The sequence below is a fragment of the Bison bison genome, unplaced genomic scaffold, assembly GCF_000754665.1.
Source record: "Bison bison bison isolate TAMUID 2011002044 unplaced genomic scaffold, Bison_UMD1.0 scf7180017864485, whole genome shotgun sequence".
In the NCBI taxonomy this organism is placed as follows: Eukaryota; Metazoa; Chordata; class Mammalia; order Artiodactyla; family Bovidae; genus Bison; species Bison bison.
This window is the reverse complement of record NW_011495045.1, coordinates 8,316,373-8,330,478: the sequence shown is the minus strand read 5'-3', so window position 1 is coordinate 8,330,478 and position 14,106 is coordinate 8,316,373. Positions and strand designations below refer to the sequence as shown.

The 14,106-nt window shown below is 37.3% G+C and overlaps 1 pseudogene; it reads right to left on the bottom strand.

The window, feature by feature from the left end:
* The window catches only part of LOC105005090, a 31,244-nt pseudogene extending 28,438 nt beyond the window's left edge, over nucleotides 1-2,806 (bottom strand).
* Between the last annotated feature and the right edge of the window lie 11,300 nt (nucleotides 2,807-14,106).

Genomic DNA, 14,106 nt, shown 5'->3' with positions numbered 1-14,106 from the left:
ATCCCTGAGAGATTATTCAATTTAACTCAGTTTTTGTTCGATTGTTTTCTTGTATTGTCCTCAGCCATTCGTTGAAGTCTTATGTACCATCACAATTTGGTTACCATAACCAGGGAAATACATTGTAGCATGCATTGGGACCATACATAGAGAGAAGCATGTATAGTGTAAGTAGCAGAAATCCTAGGAATCCTTACCTTGGGCCTGCAGGAGGTGACCTAAGGGCAAAGCTTGTTAAAGGCCCAGATGCTAACTGTAAAGTTAGCAGCATTGAAGATGGATTTGTCTTGTAAGTAAGAATTCCAGGAATTATTAGGAAATGGGATTCTGTTAAGACTCAGATATTCTAAAAATGTTTTTCCTTAATGCCTGAACATTATATAAAATTGTGAATTTTGAGTTCTGCAAAATGTGACTAGAACAAAAGTTATATTAATTAGTTTGTATTCATGATATTCCTTACTCAAAGAGAATATTGCTGTTACCAGATTAATATTTCTTTTTCTCCTCTCCCTGAAATTAAAAAGGTTCTAGCTTATTAAAGATTGACTAAATTGACTTTCATAATAAAAGACAGGAAAGAAAAGGAAGTGGAGGAAAAGAAAAAAAAATATTTGTTGGGGATGGAGGAAGAATGATGACTATACATGTCATCATTATAGGAAGGGTGTTGTAAGGGGAATGTTATAAATATTGATGAGAATGATACATTTTGATTCTCTTCAGAATCCTCTGAAAAATATAAGCCAGTGGTTTTCAACTGTCTTGAAAATAGTTTAGTTGCTGAACTGTATCTGCTTGACTTCTAAATGATTTGGACACACCTACTAATCTAAGTAACATTGCATCTGTAAATCAGTAGATAAATTTATTTATACCTATAGATAGCTAACTCTATTTCACTTTAGCAAAATATTCATAAGCATTGCTATAATATATACAGGATGGAAACTGAGAAACAGCTCAGCAATAGTTTTTCTAACAACATTATTGCCACCAATCTCAAGCTGATTAATTTATCCAATACTTAGCCATGCATCTCTACAAATTTTTCTTACTTAAGAATCCTTGGAACAGTATGTTGTATTTTTATGCTTTAAGTTCTCTTGATACTGAAACTGGATTTGCCTTTCAGGAATCATCTGGTAACTTTGGGCTATAGTAATTCTAAGCCATCTTATGCATTCTATAAACTAATAAGCTACTAAAGAAAATTCTCATATACAAAATTTTGAAGCCAGCTGCTTTCCATTTTCATGTTTCATGTACAAACTTGCTTACAAGGCACCAAAATAGAATTATGTGACTCATAAGGAAATACTTTCTCATATTCTGAAGACTGTTAGAAAATAGTCATTGACCATGGCCAACTTATTTTCTTGGAGAAGGAAGACAAATTCATGAAGTAATATAGCTCACGTGAACTTTTGGTTCACACTTTTCTAGAAACAAGACTTTAAAATATATATTACTCTAATACCACCTCAGAGCTAAGTTCTTTTCTGCAATCTGGGTTAATTCACTGCTTATCTCTTGCTGCATCATTTCCAAAATTGTTTAGATTCCTATTTAGCTCGACTGCTTATATGTGAATACAGTTACTATTGCTGTACCTTCAAGAAAGACCTTGCCATTTAGTTGCAATTTTAGCTGACAGCCTCCGGCTGTTAGTGCCTGAAGGATGGGCCTCACTTTCAAGCCAAGGTCAAGTACTCCCAGAGTAGCTCCCTGTCAATGACTGGGCAGAATGAGGACAGCAGAGCCTGGCGATTTCTGCAATGAAAGACTTACCTGATGTGCCAGCTGTGCTCCTGAGTTATCCTTTGGGTTGACTAAGATTGTCATACGTGCGTTATAATCCGAGTCTCTCTCTGCCCAGTCCTGCTTCCTATGATCCTGGGGGTTATCTCTCACTAAATCTCTTACACTACTAACTTCATTTCAGCATCTGACCAGAGATTATGAAAGACTCCATACATCCAACGTCAAAAATACATGTCTGAACCTTATTTGCACAGTTGATGATGTGAGAGGAAAGAACTTTGGACTCATAGCCAGAGGTTATGGGTTTAATTCTTGTTGCCTACATTTTCTAACTTTCTGCCTGGCGAAATCATTTAACCTGTCTAGTAATTAGTGTCTTCATCAGTAAAATAAGTAAATATCTCCTTGTCCAGATGATAGTTTGAGGCTAAAACGAAAGCATGTATGGTGATGGGATTTTGAGAAATGCTCTAATACTTGTGTTTATTCCCTGGCGGCTCAGATGGTAAAGAATCTGCCTGCAATGCAGGAGACCTGGGTTTGATCTCTGGGTTGGGAAGATCCTTTGGAGAAGGGAATGACAAGCTATTCTTGCCTGGAAAAATCACACGGGCAGAGAAGCCTGGTGGGCTACAGTCCATGGAATTGCAAAGAACTGGACATGACTGAGTGATTAACACTAATAGTGTTGAGTGAAGCAAATGATCATCAAACTGTAACTTGTTGTTTTCAGATCTCACTCTCATCCCATCCTGTCAGTATTTTTGTCCTTAAGGTATTAGAGAAATGGATCCGTTCATACACTGACACTCATCATGCTTTAGAAAATATTATTTCTCCAGTCTTTTAAGGCATAGTGGGTATATTTCCAGGTCATCATTTGTACAAAAATGTCCAAGCAGAGTGACAAAGTGCTGAGAAATCAAACATGAATAATATAGGATTTCTGCACTTACCTTTCTCCAAGTCTAGTGAGGAAATCTGCAAAGTCGACAGTCACAGACGAACTGTCAGAAAGAGAAGTAGGTACATAAGCTACCATGATAGCACAAGGAAGTGTGCTTAGTCACTCAGTCGTGTGTCTGACTCTTTGTATCCCCAAGGACAGTAGCCCACCAGGCCCTTCTGTCCATGGGGATTCTCCAGATAAGAATACTAGAGTGGGTTGCATGACCTTCTCCAGGGGATCTTCCCAACCCAGGGATCAAACCCAGGTCTCCCGCATTGCAGGCAGATTCTTTACCATCTGAGCCACCAGGGAAGCCTGAGGGAAGCACAAGGAAGGATTGATAATCTTTCAGGGGTCAGGGTGATTATATTAAGGAGGTGATATTTAATCTTAATGTGAATGCATCACCCCAACAAAAGCAAACTGTGGAAAAAGGAGATAGGTGAACTGGCATTTACAAAGGGCTGGAGTTATAATAGAGCAAGATTCTTTCAAGTAATTTAATTTCTTATATACATATGTAATGTTGGTATATATGGTGTTTGCGTAGGACAGAAAGCCACAAGTATAGGGGAGAGATGGGAGTATAAAAAAGCAATAAGGTGATCAGGTCATGGGCCTCTTATACATTACACTAAACTTTGAATCTGATGGAATGGAAAGCAGAGGACAGTATTTTTAAGAGATAAGATTAGCTTTTTTACACTGAAATAATTTTACTCTGAAAGTAGCATAGAGATGGGATATACGTGGGGGATGAAGAGATAAAAACTATAATTATGAAATCATGATAGTGGTGACAGTTCTACCCACCCTCCCCCCGCCAAAAAAAAAGCCAAATGTTAAGTGACATCAGTGACATGTATTGGTCACTAATTGGGCGTAGCAGAGGGAGTGAAATGGGCTGAAGAGGGCTCCTGAAGTGGCTTTCTGATTTCTAGGCTGAGATTAGATCGTGATAATGAAGAAGAGGGGAGATAGTTTTTATTTATGTTTTTATTTTTAGGAGGAGTACGGATTAGAGTTCAGTTCAGGATGTAATAAATCTGCGTTGTCCTCAAGATATCCTGAGATGTGCATGTGTAGTGGGATTTATTTCTCTTACTCCAGAGCTTATCTGTGCTTCAGCCTAGGTTGGCGTATTCAAGAGACTTGGGAATCAACAATATGGAAATGAAGATTAAAATATAGGAATCTATTAATTTGTCTAGAGGCAAAGGACAGTGATAAAAAAGCGAATTTTCATGTCACCATAAAAAAAAAAAGTTAAAAAAAGGAAGAAATATACTTGTAACACAAATTGAAAAATGGTTCACTTCTTTTTTCCACAACAAAACTGATTATGTTTCTGCCTTTTTGCCCAATGAAAACATTCAATTATATGAGTTGACGAAAAGTCTTTATTTAATAATACATTTCCTTAAATTCACTATTTTGAGTGAGTTCAAAATATATTTCTTGAACTACCATGAATTTTGACATAAAAATAAGTTCAAGTAATTTTATTTCCCCCGTTTAACGTTTCAAGGCAAACTTCAGAGATGACAACCTGAACTATAGCTTAGGGATAACGCCTGGCTGCTGGCAGCTGTGGCTCTTAATCTTCAGGTTTGGAACCTTGGTTTCTCCAGCTTTGTCCCTAACATTCACTCGTGGGAGCCAATCAGGGACCCAAGGGAAGCAGGATTGCCTGCGTCACCAGCCCCGGCAAACAGATGGCTCCCCTTGCTCTTAGTTTCCAAATGAAAATGAAAACAGGAAATGCAATATGCTTCTTTACAGAGCAAGCTTCTAACTGGAATAAAGCAAATTCTCTTGGAAATAAAAACAATTAAGGCACAATTATCTGTACCTATAAGACTTTCTTTGGGTCTTACAAGTTACTCGGCATCATATTAGATGAGCACATGGCACCTTACTTTAAGCATCGCTATGGCAAAATCAGACACTTGTACTACGTCTTAAACAACTGATTGAAAAGGTCACAAACACCTTTTACTACCTTTCAGTAACTAGCATTTATCATTAGCATGGATTTAAACTAATACAATTATGTAAAGTTTAAAAATAAAATAAAATTTAAAAGAAAAAAAAATTAAAAAAAATAAAGTCATAGTTTAGACTGATGCAAAGTGAAGGTTTTATTACAAAAATGCCTTTCAATATATGCTAGATGTCTATTTCCATTTAACTAATAGAAAGAAGCCCTGGGTTTCTCTGAACACAAACTATCTATTTAATAGGTGCTTCTAAAACACAAAACTATGCATTTTATGTCTTGTTTCTGATAGATTTCCATCATTATTTTCAAATATACTTATTATATTGCTTAATTTTTTTGTGCTTAACTTATAGACAAGGTTAGAACCTATGTTCTGGCAGTTTACAAGTTCTTCTAACACAGTCTTGAAGTCTTATACTGCCATAAATAGATTAGGTAGACATAAGATAAAATAATTCTGTTTAGATACAGGGAAATGTAATTTGTATTTAATTATCCCTTTCTTTGACTTCTCAAGAACACCAAATGGTGAGCAGATCTAAAGATCTAAAAAGGTACTGATATTAAAAAAAGTATTCCATTTCTGTTGGCTATGTGACATTTCTGCAAATGTTTCCATGTGTTTTGCAAATGCTTTTTAATAAACATTCTGGAATAATTTGAAAAAAAATAAAGATGCTTTTGGGAGTGAGAGGGATGCTTTGGACATCATATTCCAACTTTTTATTATCTCTTCAAGTATGACCTACATCATTTATGGATAATAATATAAAGAAGAAAAGAAAGCTGTGAGATCATCAAAGTCTGCCTTTATGTAGGAGACCTCACTGCACAGTGAACAAATGAACAGGTATATATACCAGGGATGGGCTTCCCAGGTGGCTCAGCACAATAGAGATTGCCTATCAATGCAGGAGATGTAGGTTCCATCCCTGTACTGGGAGGATCCCCTGGAGAAGGAAATGTCAACCCACTCCAGTATTCTTGCCTGGAAAAATCCCATGGATAGAGGAGCCTGGTGGGCTACAGTCCATGGGGTCACAAACAGTCAGATATGACTGAATGACTGAGCACACAGCACATAAACCAGGTAGCTTATTTTTACTATTTTTTTTCCTGGTTTCAACTTACTCAAAATACACATTACCATAAAAATGTCAAGTTAATCATTTAAAAAGTTTGAGTGATTTATTTTTCAGTGTGATTCTGTGATGTATGACTCATGAGGAAAGAACTTATTGCATAGAAATATTCAGGGGGTAGACATAATTGTGGGGGTTTTGTTTAAGTATAAAGTTAGTTGCAAAACCCTTTATAATCTAAAGCTGAATATTTAAAGAAAGCTCCTCAAATACAAATAAGACATTATTTAAGGAGGCTTTATGGCAAAGGTACTATAATTATACATTTTTAAGAGAACTTCAGCACATTTTATAGACTGTTAACCTTGATAAGGTAGATTTTAAACTATAAAAGTCAAATCATGGTTGATCATTGGAAAATGAGTTAAAATATAAATAAATGAAAAAATAAAGCAAAGTCAGTGAGGTATTTAAATGGTCACTTCCTATTTTCAAGTTTTTGAGCAGTTAAGTAAACATGACTCTTTTACTCTATCTCATTCTCCCCAAAAGAATTGATATCATTAAGTACTGAGAAGAACTAAAACATCAAAAGTCAGTGGGAGATCATATATTTCTGTGCTGGAAGAAATAGAATAACTAAAATGATGGCCAGACTGTATGGAATCAATTATACCTGGCAATAAAACTAAAAGGATAGCATTTCTTTTGTGCAATATTTTCCACATTGGTTCCAGCAATTTATGCATCATTAGTAACATCTGTGACAGAAAAAAAATCAGTTAAGCTAAAGCCAAAATTGAAGAACAAATCAGTTAAAGCAAGGAAGAAAGGACTGAGAGAGAGGAAAAGCTTTGGCTTATCTGGTTTTCTTACTTCACCCCCAGTTTGCCCTAAGTTATTTCCAGGAACATGAGTTCATAAAGGAAGCTGGGGAAGGCTAGCTACATGAACTGTGTCTACCATATATACACACTGGAATTTTCTAAAGACAATCATATTTTCACTCCCTTTAGCAAAGTGGGGAGGGTGGCAATTCTTTGGATTATTTGCTTGTTTGCTGCTGCTGCTGCTCCTAAGTCACTTCAGTCGTGTCCGACTCTGTGCGACCCCTAGACGGCAGCCTACCAGGCTCCCCCGTCCTCGGGATTCTCCAGGCAAGAACACTGGAGTGGGTTGCCATTTCCTTCTCCAATGCATGAAAATGAAAAGTGAAAGTGAAGTTGTTCAGTCTTGTCTGACTTGTAGCGACCCCATGGACTGCAGCCTACCAGCCTCCTCCCTCCATGGGATTTTCCAGGCAAGAGTCCTGGAGTGGGGTGCCATTGCCTTCTCCGATTTGCTTGTTTAGGGCTAACCAAGCATGGACCACTTTACTCCTTACTCCTGTTTACTGTTTTGTATAAGAGCTACTTCTGCTGACAAAATGCTTGTTGATCAGCAGATGTAAATTATTTGTTACAGCAACATTTCCATCTACATGAACATGTTCAGTGTTCACCTTACTTATATAGGTAAATAGTTTTTCATGGGAAGTAAATGTAATGACTAGTCCTTCAGGTAAATTCCGCCCCCTCCCCCGCCCCCTGCTTTGGAGTCAGGTTCAATCGTAGTTTGTCACCCACACACTGGGCCCGGGTTTTCAGATAGCTGTTTTGAGGGCAAAATTTCAGTGGGAGTCCCAAGCTCAATGCCTGGATGTTATCTTTAAAGCCATCGTTTCAACTGCACCCTTTCACGGTCCCAGCACTAATGCTTCAAAGAAGCATATCTTTCTCTAAGGATTTCACTGAAAGAAGAACACAAAGCATGTTCAATGAAACTTATTTATCACAGTTTCAGTTCCTACTATGTGCCAGGTACAGTGTTTAACACAGAGGCTAATGAAATAAAGCACAGAATTTTAATAAAGAACCCAAAATGCATAATAAATTTCAAACTGAAGCCAAAAAAGAAACTCATGAGGTTGTGCTGGTCTCCGTGGTTAGCAGCTGGTATGCCATGAGCCTGACAGGCTGCAGTCCATGGGGTCGCAAAGAGTTGGACACGACTGAGAGACTTCACTTTCACTTTTCACTTTCATGCGTTGGAGAAGGAAATGGCAACCCACTCCAGTGTTCTTGCCTGGAGAATCCCAGGGATAGGGGAGCCTGGTGGGCTGCCATCTCTGGGGTCGCACAGAATCGGACACGACTGAAGTGACTTAGCAGCAGCAGCAGCAGCAGCATGCCATCATGTAAAACCTGTTGCTAAATTAATTTTGAGATGAACTGTTCTTTGTTCTGGAATATTTCAACCAGTTTGGAGTAAACTAATGTAATTTATTTAAGGCTAGATTGAGTGTAGTGGTCAAAATCATTTCAAAGGTTAACTTGGGATAAACCCACTATTTATGGATTTTTACATCATATGCCTTGGCTATTTCCTGGCAATGAGAACCAGGAAGACTCTTCTCATTTGAAGAGTTAATAATATGGGGCAGTGTCTACAGCAATCAGACTGAAATGACCAATTAGGGCTAGCACTTGCACTAGTCCCTTGATATTATTAGAAGATACTCTTTTGTCTATTCACTGTGGAAATACGGCAATATTCACAAGACACAGACACCGATGTGGGCATTGCCTCAGTGACTTCTCATCTCTGTTGCACTCTCAATGTATATGCAGGTTATCTCCCAGACAGGTTGGAGAGAAGTTGAGTAAAACTTTTTAACTTTTAGAAGATGTAAATTTATATTATTTAATAAAATTTGTCACTTTGTCTCTAATTTAGAATGATAGTTGCAGACTGGTATAAGGCTTGGAAAGAAAGAAGCAATCATTTAAGAATTCTATTTTGTGGGTTATTTTTTTAACTGCCGTGTAGAACCTTCTTGAATGATTTGATAAAAGCTGAGGAGCTAATAAATATGTTAAATTTCTTAAATGTCATGATATGAATGTTAAGAGAAGATGCAAGTAATAAGTTTAGAGGAAACGTTATCTCTAAACTATCAGGACTGCTATGGCTGAACTTGAATAATCTGGAGCAAAACATGTAGGAACAAGCCAAGAATATTAAAATTTAAGAGATTGTTAACACTGGGCTAGTTGAAAGGTATCTTGAGGCTTTTCACTTACAGGAACAATCTCACCTCCCACTATATAAACAATATTTTTCTCTGATCTGCATTTTGCAGTTAAGTGCATTCCTCTGGCATTTTTAACTATGCAAGCATGATAACCTACTGGATAGAATGAAAAACCACAGAAAAATGTAACTGGCCTAGCTAAAAAACATTTGAAATTCATTCTCATTTTCACTGGATAGCCCTAAAATATTGATTTTTTTTCTTCTATTAAAATTAAGCCATAGTTTTCACATTTCCCTACTTCAGCCAGGCTTCAGATCCACTTTCAAAAAATGGAAAGGAGATTCTAGGTTCTCCAAGTCTAACATTTGAAGTGAATAACATAATAACATAATAAATCTTATCTAAGATTTTATTTTCACTAGAATTGCTTCTTTTTTAATGTTTATATATTGGTCTGTTTTAAACACAAATTTCCCTCAGTTTTATCCAAACAGTGATGCTTTGAAACACACATTCTGAATGTATATTCATTTTTTTGATGTACACTGTGATTTTAGAGTAAAAATTTCCAAGACTTATTATATTTAAAACCAGAATGTAACTTTAAAAATGTTATTGTAATATATAATTGTTATTCTGAGTTTCTTAATGAAAAGAACAACAAAATCTTCTGACTACTAGCACCAGATTTTGGAATACTGAAACCACAGATCAGCTGCATAACACACATAGGGGAAAGACTTTCTGTTTCTTTATTCTAGAAAATAAAGGCTTTCTTTAGGCACAGGTATGATGGGAATTTTGCTCTAGGTTCCCGAAATGAAGGTGCCAAGGTGACAGATTAACGGAAAGAAATATACTTAAGTTATCTGTTTGATGTACATGTGCTTAGTCATGTGCTACTCTTTGTGACCCCATGGACTATATGTAGCCCTCCAGTCTCCTCTGTCCATGGGATTTTCCAGGCAAGAACACTGTAGTGGGTTGTCATTTCCTTCTTCATGGAATTTTTCCCACCTGGGGTTCAAACCCCAGTCTCCTACATCTTCTGAATTGGCAGGCGAATTCTTTACCACTGAGCCACCTGGGATGCCCATATATTTGATACTGAGTGATAAACATTTGGGGCTTCCCACATATACAAAATCCCTGGCATATCTAGTGACTGCACTAGTACCAGCATGGCTAGGTCAAGCTAACTCACTCAGTTTCTCACTCTGTGCTTAGACACAATTTGGTCTCCTCCTTTTTATTCTTCCCACCATTATTCACTAAACAGATAGCCTGTGTACTATGTGAATTACTGGAAATGTAAAAATGAAAAAGCATATGTTTGCCATTAGCTCACCTTCAGGGGAGTATAGTTTGTCAACAAACAAGTAGAGCCCATGTGGGAAGCTCGAATTTCACCCACAGATATTTGGAGGCTGGACCCAACACTTGTCATATATTATCTCACTATCATCCCCACAACTATTGCAGTTTGGAAATACTTCAGCATGTAATGCATTTTCTTTCACTTTTTTAAAACCTGAGAGTTTTGTTTTATTTTCTAGGCTTGTTATCTCCCTACTTTTATCTACTTACCCAACTTCTCTCCTCCTCCTTTACAGTATCAGGCAATTCGGTACTGGCACTCAACTTGCATAACCCAGTCAACAAAATTAAAAAGCAGCCTGGCTGCTTTCTTCACTGAGAAACATTTCTTCAACTTAGGAGCATTTCAGGCCATAACTCCAGCAACTTAGAAGTATTCTCTTTTTCAGGAACAGGGGTTGAACTCTTGCTTTGTAAGAAAATCACATCTTCATGCTGGTAACACAAAACAGCGTAATACTTGCCTTTATTGAAGTTTGTGTAAAATCAAATAGAAATAATGCTTTGCATGGGGTTGCAAAGAGTTGGGACACGACTGAACATGCACTCACACACACAAGGCGCTTAGTCACTCCGGGAGCAATCATGAAAGATTGCATAGAGAAGGTAACAGCTGAATTGAGGTTTAAATGATGAGCAATGGTTCCCTGAGCAGAAAGGCAATGGGAATAGGCTCCAGACAGAGAGTTCAGTTCTTGCACTTCCTTTCCTTTCACAGATGCCAGAAAGCTCTCTGGTCCCTGCCCCTGCCCTTTGTTCCTCCCTCTTGCCACTTTTCACCACTGTAGTCTTGTTTCTACTCTTAGCCCATAGCTAGGGCAATGTGTCGAAGGCAATGGCACCCCACTCCAGTACTCTTGCCTGGAAAATCCCATGGACGGAGGGGCCTGGTGGGCTGCAGTCCATGGGGTCGCTAGGAGTCGGACACAACTGAGCGACTTCACTTTGACTTTTCACTTTCATGCATTGGAGAAGGAAATGGCAACCCACTCCAGTGTTCTTGCCTGGAGAATCCCAGGGACGGAGAGCCTGGTGGGCTGCCGTTTATGGGGTCGCACAGAGTCGGATACGACTGAAGCGACTTAGCAGCAGCAGCAGCAGGGCAATGTGTTGTTCCCTACCAATGAGGCAACTTGCAGATTTTTTTTCCCTCATTCAAAATGAAAAACAAGGAACAAAACTCAACATTTCTTTGACTTATTGAAGTGTTATGGTGTCTGTGGCAGGGCTGGGTGGTACATATATGTACTGGGAGGAGCACCAAGAGAATGGTACAAATTGGCGAAAGACAGGAATATAAGGCGGCCTGCGACATTTTGAAGGATCAGAGAGAAACAAACGCTTAGAGGACTTTGGAGTTAAATGAAATAGTACTTGTCTTTCCCATGTGTTGGTGACTCATGAATAGAAAAGATTCAACTATGTTGCAGGGAAAGTTGCCAAAAACCTAAGTAACAACTAAAAAAAAAATTTTTTTTTAATTACAGTAATTCAAACTTTATGTAAGATGCATTAACTTTTAATTTTTCCTAGTTACTATGATGAATATAATGCACACACAAAGCAATAAATATCATAGCAACATTTTTATCATTATTTTTAAATTTCAGAAGTAAGATTTTAAATTTCTCATCAATACCTTTACTAATACCACTGAATATCAAATTGATAAATATATGGATATGTGTTCTCATCTTAATTTTATTCTCCAATAAATCTGGACTTCTAGAAAGGAAACACCAGAGAAAAATTTTTTATTTCACCAAGGAGTTACTAAACAATCTCGTTAAATCATATAAGTTCTTCTAGGACTTTGCAAAATATGTATTGATTTGAAAAAAATTAAGGAACATAACTGTAAAAAGAAAGAAAAAGAGAGAAACAGAAAGAAAGAGGAAGCAAGACAGAAAGGAAACATACAATTTTGCAGACAATATTTAAGTATCAGTCTTATATAATGTGCATAAAATGCCAACTCAAGGAAATTTTTTTAACCCACAAGTTGGAATTAGTTTTTTCTTCTTCCTTGCCTCTGCTGAACTTTATTTCTTATAATGTTTACCACTTCTGTCCTAATATCTTTGCTGTTTGTTATATACAAGTCTGCTTCCCCAGCCAGATTTTTGAGGGCTAAGCTATACCATATTCATTTTTTTCTTCCTTATAATTCACAGCAAAGGTATGAAACATACTAAAGGCATAGTTAATAATAATTGACCTGAACATGGGAGTAATTAAGATACATGTTAGAATTTAGATATAGAAATTGAAGGAGACAAGATAGGAAGAAAAGAATATGTTATAACTGAGCCTGTTTTAACAGCTATTTTAGGAATGATTTAAACTAGACCTTTATTCTTTGGAGTTGATTTCTAAGCCAACAAATATTATATACATATATATCTCAAATGTTTCTATTTTGGTTTAGTAAGAAGAAAATCCCAGGGATAAATAACTATCAAAATCCCATATTATCTAGAATAACACTTTTAATGTCATCTAAATGGGGCAAGGAAATGTGTTTTTGAATAAATAATTCAATCCAGAGGTGTGAGTAAATACTTTTAGCAATAACTGAGTAAAAAATTAAATCTATTGTGTGTGTAAAATAATACCAGGTGCAGATAATGGCAAGTGAATTCGAGATCTAGATTATCAAATCAAGCTATTTACATTATAGGAAATTAACATATTTTTTTACTCAAATTTCCTTACTAAAAATCTGTCTGATTTCTGCTCCTTCTAACATTATGAGAAAGAAGTCTTGTTCTGACACTCATCAGTTCAGTTCAGTCGCTCAGTCGTGTCCAACTCTTTGCCACCCCATGGATTACAGCACACCAGGTCTCCCTGTCCATCACCAATTCCTGGAGTTCACTCAAACTCATGTCCACTGAGTGGCCGAGCTGATATATCTTTTTGTAAAATTTTGTCACTATGATAAATTAAAAATTATTTCTAACTATTTTAATGTACATTTCTATAATTATTTCAGCTAGTTTAGTTCAATCACTCAGTCATGTCTGACTCTTTGTGACCCCATGGACTGCAGCTCACCAGGCCTCCTTGTCTATCACCAACTCACAGAGTTTACTCAAACTCATGTCTGCTGAATCCATGATGTCATCCAACCATCTCATCCTCTTTTGTCCCCTTGTCCCCCTGCCTAAATCTTTACCAGCATCAGAGTCTTTTCCAGTGAGTCAGCTCTTTGCATTAGGTGGCCAAAGTATTGGAGTTTCATCTTCAGCATCAGTCCTTCAAATGAATATTCAGGACTGATTTCCTTTAAGATGAACTGGTTGGATCTCCTTGCAGTACAAGGGACTCTCAAGAGTCTGCTCCAACACCACAGTGTAAAAGAATCAGTTCTTCGGTTCTCAGCTTTCTTTATAGTCCAACTCTCACATCCATACATGACTACTGGATAAAGCATAGCTTTGACTAAACGGATATTTGTTGGCAATGTATCTGCTTTTTAATATGCTGTCTAGGTTGGCCATAGCTTTTCTTACAAGGAGCAAGCGTCTTTGAATTTCATGGCTGCAGTCACCATCCGTAGTGATTTTGGAGCCCCAAAAAATAAAGTCAGCCATGGTTTCCACTGTTTCCCCATTTATTTGCCATGAAGTGATCGGACCAGATGCCATAATCTTAGTTTTCTGGATGTTGAGCTTTAAGCCAGCTTTTACACTCTCCTCTTTCACTTTCATCAAGAGGCTTTTTAGTTCCTCTTCACTTTCTGCCATAAGGGTGGTGTCATCTGCATATCTGAGGTTATTGATATTTCTCCCGGCAATCTTGATTCCAGCTTGTGCTTCATCCAGCCCAGCGTTTCTCATGATGTACTTTGCAT